Source organism: Stegodyphus dumicola, chromosome 9, assembly GCF_044657685.1.
Source record: "Stegodyphus dumicola isolate Sdum_Otavi_A_Nest chromosome 9, ASM4465768v1".
Lineage (NCBI taxonomy): Eukaryota > Metazoa > Arthropoda > Arachnida > Araneae > Eresidae > Stegodyphus > Stegodyphus dumicola.
The window spans coordinates 122041243-122047242 of record NC_140776.1 but is presented as its reverse complement, the minus strand read 5'-3'; positions in this window follow the sequence as shown (position 1 = coordinate 122047242).

Here is a 6000-nt window from a genome sequence, read left to right as displayed (position 1 = left end):
CTTAAGTTTTAAAACTTTTATTTAGCAAAACAAGTAAGATTTTACTTTTAAGCAATTAAAAATGTGAATTTCAAGATTCTTATAATACAAACAATCAGATGTTATAAGCCTTAATATTATGATACAATTTTATAATTTGCATTCAGCGAACGTTTTAGATGTTAGTTTCAAGAAACTGCGAATTAAATTAGATTTAAGTTAAGTGATATCAGCATCCTGGTTAATATGATTGAGAAATGCGAAGAGAACAAAAGGCCGGAGAAAGCAGGATGAAGAGAAAAGAATAATGTATGCCGCATAGACGTACTTAGCCGATAAATGTTTGCCTTTATATATAATATTTCGAAGATGACTGTAATCAGAAACAATCTGAGAGATATCATTAGAAGTCAAAACATTTAGTTCTATCTGTGCTGTCTACGAAATAAATCAATAAAAGCACGTCAAAAAATTATTCGAGACAAATCGCTGGGGATTGAAAACAAGTGTTGAAGGTTTCACATCACACCAGGTATGTTGGCTGGTTATTTTAATTTAAAGCATTATTCGATTCATTAGAGAATTCATAGAAGTCTATTGCAAATATCAGATCCAGTTTATAAAAAACATTGGAAAATAATTCTAAACGAATAGTGAACTAGTTCCTTGTTGTAATTTTCTATAAACGTTTAAAGCAGAAGCTTTTGCGTATTTAAATGCAATATAGGTGAGCAAAATTTTCTTTTGGGATTACAAAGAATGAATTAAGGTTTCATTTTTGAATAGCATTTCTTAACTTAAGTTTTTAAATTATCTGTAACATGGAGAGTGAATAAAAAGTTTCAACAGGTGTGTTTTTTCCCTAATAAATTTGAATATCGTTTTGGTTTCTAAACTAAATAAAAATACATTTTTTAAATAATAAATTTAATTCAAATTAAGAAACCATTTCTCTCATCAGGTGTAGCTACATATATAATAATTAACGCTTTTGCAAGATTTAAGTTTTACATTATATAAGCAATACGATAGGAAAAAATGCACAAAATTACATAAATTTACAATCTAAAAAACGTTAAGCTTTAGAAAAAAAAATGCAAAAAAATTCACGGAAAAATGACTCAACACATATGAATAAAAAGTGTTTATTTTTCCTTTTTTATGTAATATTAATTATATCAGAAATTAAAAATTTGCTTAAATTCCAATTTGCAAACTTTGCAGATTTCTACCAAATATCGTTCTATAAGGACGGATATAATATATATATATGTATCGTTCTATAAGCTGCTTAAAAAATAATTGAATTATGTTGTTCTTATCTTAAGGTTAAGGTTTTTATGCCCTTAGTTAATCTGCATTCAACTTTTGTAGAATTATTAACAATTTAAAAGTTGTTTAAGAGCGACTAAACCTAATTTTTTTCAGATTAGCAGCCATATTTGTTTACATTTGAAACATAGTAGATTAGTGAATTAATTCTTTCTGCATCTTCAGTGGCTTTTTGTTGAGTGGGACCAAAAGGAAACTTTTAGTTTTATGCACCGAAAAATCGAAAACTTTGCCTTCTTGCTGCTAGCCGAACTGCTGTTTTTGCATAGAAACTGTAATTTTAACTGTAAAAATTGTTTTTTAATTGTTTAAACTCTATTTGATGTTTTGTGTTTTTCTATATCTTTCCATTTTAATGAAAATGTTTTGAATTTTTATGTGTTTTTGCCTTGTCGCGAAGTGAGAACTGAATTAATTGAGTGAGAAATGCATCTCTAATTACATTCGAGGAAATAAGTTAAGATGAAATGCAGGAAAAATGCCTATAATTTACTATTCCGTACAAGTCATGTGGTGTACACATCAGCTCTTTTACATTTGTCTTTCTTCTTTTTTTATTACTTTTTAATAACCATTATGTTTTTAAATCCTGCTTGCTTTAAAAAAGTTAAAATATTTTACGTAAAAAATAACTTATTCATAAAGTTATGAAAATGAATTCACATAAATATTTGGGCATTATAAATAAACCCTTTACATTTAATAAAAGCATTAAAATAACGAGACATGCAGTATTTCGTTGGATATCTTTTAAACAAACCTACATGTTCCTTGCACTTTCCTGCATTGATTTAACTAATGTTTTCAAAGTAAGAATGCCCTATTTTGTTCCATTCCTCCATCAGAATTGCTTTTAATAGAACTTTCATAAAAACGTGATATTTACTTTTCTTTTCTCCAACTCATTCCATGCACTCTTGATAGGATTCAAGACCGAAGAAGATGGAGAATTTTTGGCAATTTCACGACAGTTGGATCATAATTCAGGACTGTGTTTAGGATCGTTATCGCAATAGAACTTAAATGTATTTTGCATTCCAAGTTCTTTTTGAAGATGCTTTAAGGCTTTCGTCAAGAATATTTATATATTTATACCGATACATATTGTTAAAGTAAAATTCTATAAATATTCTATAAATAAAAAATTCTATAAAAAAAAACTATTAAAAGTAAAATTCCCATTTCGGAGGTACCGAAACATACTGAAACCACTATGCTACTACATTTATGCTTAAGTGTAGGCAATAGATTTTTCGGACTCAATTCATCATTTGGCTTTCGCCTGACAGCAATGCATCCACAACATGCAAATATATTAAATTTTGACTAGTCTATAAATATTACATTCTTTCATTATGATAAATCCTCGCTTACCGTAGATTTTATGAAAGTCATTTTCATTGTTTTCTTCTTGACAAAGAATTTCCCTCTTGCTGATCGCCAATTGTAGTCATGTACTCAATATCTCTGATAATTTCGTGGTTAACTTTTATTGAAACTCGTTATTTTAAATCCCCTGAAAGTTTTACTGTACTTCAGGTTTTCTTTGACTTTTATTAGGATAAATCTCCGATTCAAAATGTAGCTTGTAATGTAATTCAAACTTAATGCATTTTGAACAGTTTCAAGCAGTTTCCATCGTCTTAATGCATCAAAGATAATTTACCCCTTCAGGTCCAGGATTTTTTGGATATTTTCAACACATTGGCCGTCTTAAAAATAATGAATAGTCAACTGTTGAACAGAATTCGTTGTTAATTTTAGCGTTTTGACATTTTCACTTCAGCTATAGAATTGTTAATACATCTAGCTAAACAAGAAATAATTTCTAAATCCAGACAAAAATTATGCTTGTGATGTATTATCATTTAAAACAAAACTTATGATAAGACATATCGTCTCTTAAACATATCAATAAACTTTCAAGTGTTCCAATTATTATGTGAGTCGCAGATTAACACTTTTGAAATAAACTATTTTATAGCAAAGAAGTATAGCGCAATTGTATTGAAGAATTGTTTTTTCTCGGTGACACCATTTCCCCCATAATGTGAGGAACATGTGAGGAACATACTACATACATGCAGATTCTTCAATACTTAATAACACAGATACCTACCTTAAATTTATTCCTTAGCCCTTGATTGATGGCGTCAGTCCAAACATCACGGCCCGGCTTAACTGCTTCGAAGGTCACCTTCTATTTAATATCGTTTCACAATCTACCTAACGAATATAATTTTAAATATATTTAATTTATAATATGTACTTCTCGTTAATTTCTTCAGAATTTATTATTTTAATCAACAGAAGGTATTTCTTCCAACACATACTGTTATTATATTACCTTTTCAACACAGAATTGCTTAAAAACTAATAAAATCCGAAACTAAGTACTTTTTTAGGCCGTGTAGAATTTATAGATAATAGAAATGAATGACGCTGAAAGTTTCCTAAATTCTGTTAGGAATTTGTGGGCAATAAGTGGTACAAAATCGACTTATGACCAAAAAAACGCATGAAAAAAAGAATTTCAAACAGAATGAAAATTAAAATCTGAAAAGCTTCGGACTTTACGATCGTCCAAAAGAGTTTTTTTAAAGTTTAATATGGCTTATCGGTAGATAATATGTTTATCATCACAGACATACCACAGGAGGAATTGCGAAAACTTTTATAGGGCACTAGATGTAAATGCATTTAGACTAAGATGGGAACGTTAAATAGCTTCTGCATATTTAAAAAATGAAAAAATAATGTAACGTAATTCTATAAAAATATTTTATGTTTTTAATTAGATGTATCATGAATTAAAAATTCATTTTTATTTAAATCAACTAGTCTAAAAAGTAATATTCTAAAGAAATGCATCTATTGTTTTCAAATAGATTACTTTATTAATTAGCAACAGACAGATTCAATACGAAAGAATCTTATCTCCCGTTCTTCCGAACGGCAGTTTTACAACGAAAAGTAAAACTACACATTATAAGAAAAATATTTGAAAAGTGAAAACACATAAAACGTAATTCTATAAAAATATTCAATGATTTTAATGAGATATATAGCGAATTAAATGCAATTTTCATAATCAGAAGTAAAAAATACTATTCTTAAGAATTGCATTTATTGTTTTTAAATAGCTTAGTTTGTTGATTACTAACAGACAGAATAAATTTCGAAGATAAATATCTTACATTCTGACCAATGGAAATAGACTTGAAAGCAAAGTGAAACAATGCATTAAAGTGAAACAACTCAAAATCGCGTTTCGCGATTAATAACCCATTTGGACAAATAAAATGGAATGTTCAAAATCGCAATTATAAATATAAAATCATTCGTAAGAAACAAAAATGATCGAAAATTTTGAAATGTCCTGACGTTTGCTTAATATTGAGAAAAAGACTTCAAAAATTATACAGACTGGCAATCTAAAATAGATGTCATAAAATGGAAAAAAAAAATACGTAATTATTTTAATCGGTCAATGTTATTTCATAAAAATATTTAATATTCTAATTAGATATCTCATCTTTTAATGCATTTTTATTTAAATCAATCAGTTTCAAAAGGGAAGAAAATATTATTAAAAACTGCGCTTATTGCTTTTAAATCCCTGAGTTTGTTAATCTATAACATACAGATTAAATTTGATTGTCAAACACTTTACGATGTAGTGAATGGGAATTGCCAGCACATAGAGGATAAAAGTACCTTATTTCGGGTAGTGACAACACATTTAATTTTTTAAATAGCTGAGTTGTTTAAAACTGAAAGAATATCTTTCATTTTCAGGAATGGCAACAGTCTGGCGCGCCGGAGAAAAATATTTTTTATTTTGCAATTTGACATTGTGATTTGAAAGCGAACAGTGTTGCCAATGTTCGCTTTCAGATCGCTGAGTTTATTAACCAAGAACTCATTAAATTCATACAAAATATGAAATAAATAAAAAAGAACAAATTCGAAATTGAAAATTTTCGCTTCGGAGTAGTCATGTTCGGGTGGAGGACTACATGTAACCAAAATTCTTTGGATTTTTGCTATGCATTTTTCCATAGTGGACAAAAATGGCTCCACGTGTAGTTTGAGTTTTAAATCAGACGAGTTATATCATGTATAGGTTCACCATGACGTCAGACACAGTTTCTCAATATTAATGATAGGGTTAATGAGTCATTTGTAGGGGTTGAAAAATCTCCTCGGAACAGTTTGATTCTTTTGTTCCTCAGCCAGTTCACTCGTTAAAAAAAATTCAAATTTAATTTAAAAATTAAGTTTCTGGCACAGATTTCATGCCACTTTGGCTGTTACATGAGAACAATGAATTTGTTAACTCAGTAAAAAATTTATTATAGTTTAAAATACAAGCAGAATGCAGCTTTTTTTTTTTTTTTTTTTTTTTTTTTTTTTTTTTTTTTCCTATAAAATGTTATGCATGGCATACATTGCGTCTTTATTATTATTAACATTCATGAAATTGTTCTTTTTTCCCCCTACACTTACTGTTTAAAATATTTAGCTTAAAATCGTTATCACAGGCTATTGGGTAAAAGAAACGGAAAAATTAAAACCATCGTTTTGAAAATCTATGAATCATTACAAATTACCCTAAGTCTTTAAGTAGTTTTTAATTGATTTATATTTATGAACTACAAGTATAACAAGATTATTAGTAGAACAATA